Raw genomic sequence first — 2,125 nt, forward strand, 5'->3', positions numbered from 1 at the left:
TACAAGGGAGCGTCGATTGCTTCAATTCCATCAATGGTCTTCCCATAATTTTTTGGTGCATGACCAGTTTTTCATACAATTCACCTTCAAGCGCCACCATAGTTTTGCATCGTCCATGAGATGCATTGTGGGCCGATGTAACTCTCAGGTCCTCTGAGAAAGTTCCTATAGTCTTGAAGTATAATATCAAAACACATTAACGTATTTGATATGTTAAATATTAAAATAATTATGTGTATCATAAACATTAAATAAAAATATATATTTGAAATTTGAATGATATTCATATTAATTAAACATATATTATGATATTCTACCGCATTTTAATATTATTTAAATAAGATATTATATCTTAATTTATTAGGTATTCAAATATATAATTTGACAAAAATAATCACAAGTTCACTGTAAATAGAACCCTAGGGTTAAATTAAAAAGTACCAAACACTAAATACTGTGACATTTTAGGTGATATTTTGTAGAGGAAACTGATAAGGTCTCCAAAGAGTAGGTGGTCATTTCTGACATTTTAGGTCAACAACATGGTGAAAAAAAACCAGAAATTCTGATACCAGTAATTAACTGCAAACCTTTGAATAAGGTTTTAGAATAAATAAGATATCCAATCCAAAACAAAAATGATTTGATAAAAAGAATTTAGAGTCAAATGTTTTTATAAAATTCGACATGAAATTGGGATTTCGGAAAATTCTAATTTCTTAAAAGGACAAATATGAAATAGCATTTAATGTCCAATTAAAAAATATGAGGGGAACGTCATGTCATTTAGGGTAACAAACGCTCCATCCGAATTTCAGAAGATTATGAATGATATTTTCAATCCTTTCAAAAAAATTCGATAGTTTATATTGATGATGTGTTGATATTTTCTAAAACCATTAAGATCAACACTGTAAACATCTACATACATTCATTAATGTAATCAAAAGAAATCAGCTAGTTGTGTCCATACCCAAAATCAAATAATATCAAACTCAGATCCGTTTTCTTGGATTTTAAATTTATCTATAATCTTGTTTCAAACAAAAAATAATTTTCCTAGATAGAAGTAAATTTTGTTGTGGTTTGATTCTAAAATTCTACCTATAAAAGAAGTTGAAAACATCTTGGGAGATTACCTATGGGTGAGTTTCTAACAAAGTCTCTTCTCTCCTCTGTCTTCTTAAACTCATACTAATCCAACATGGACTCAAAAGTTCAATTACCTATAAAAGAAGTTGAAAACACCTTGTGAAAGTCTGTAAGCATACTACGACCTCTAGCTTTGCAAAATCCAGCGTTGTTGACGCTTATCAAAATCGCTGCCAAAATAAAGTTTAACGAGTGGTTCTATGGTGTAGTGGTTAGCACTTTCGACTTTGAATCAATGACCTGTGTTTAATTCCTGATAGGTAATCCACCAATTTATACAAAATTGGTCCATAGTCGATTCGGTAGGGTCACTTTTGGACCGATAATCTGTAGAAGGGGTCATTAAGATTGAGATCATACAAAATGGGACCATAGCTCAATGTTAGAGCATTTAATTGCAGATCAAGAGGTGACCAATTCGAACCTAGTTGGGCCCTTCTATCTAGGATAGAAATTTGTTACACTTTTTGGACCGACACTATGTCTACGGGGTCACTAAGGTTAAAATCCTACAAAATGGATCCATGGCTCAGTGGTAGAGAATTTGACCGGTCACCCGTTTGAACTTGGTTGGACCCTTTTATTTTGGACACACTTTTTACACTTTTGGATTGACACTCTGTAGAACGAGTCACTAAAGTTGAAATCATGCAAAATGGGTCCATAGCTCAGTGGTAGAGCATTTGACTGCAGATCAAGAGGTCACCAGTTCAAATTTGGTTGGGCCCTTTTATTTTGGACAGACACTTTGTTCGATTTACTCCCGACCACCGAGTGTCTAAAGGGAAAAGAAATAAGAATAATTACCGATTCCATGTACATTAAGAAAAGAGTGTGGTATCCAAGCACCCACTATGAACATGGTTAAAAACTTATAATTAGTCAACTTTGTACTCCATATACTCCATATCTTTCATTTAATTAAGAGTAGTTGCCCAACTTACAATTAAACAACACCAACTATTTTTTATGT

General features: G+C 32.7%; 1 non-coding gene across 1 annotated transcript; it reads left to right on the forward strand.

Moving 5' to 3' along the window:
* The first annotated feature begins 1,809 nt into the window (after window positions 1–1,809).
* Window positions 1,810–1,881, forward strand: TRNAC-GCA (transfer RNA cysteine (anticodon GCA)). Its single transcript has one exon. It is a non-coding gene; the product is annotated as a tRNA-Cys (tRNA).
* Window positions 1,882–2,125: the final 244 nt, after the last annotated feature.

Source organism: Cucurbita pepo, unplaced genomic scaffold, assembly GCF_057944985.1.
Source record: "Cucurbita pepo subsp. pepo isolate OVF unplaced genomic scaffold, ASM5794498v1 scafford_2, whole genome shotgun sequence".
In the NCBI taxonomy this organism is placed as follows: Eukaryota; Viridiplantae; Streptophyta; class Magnoliopsida; order Cucurbitales; family Cucurbitaceae; genus Cucurbita; species Cucurbita pepo.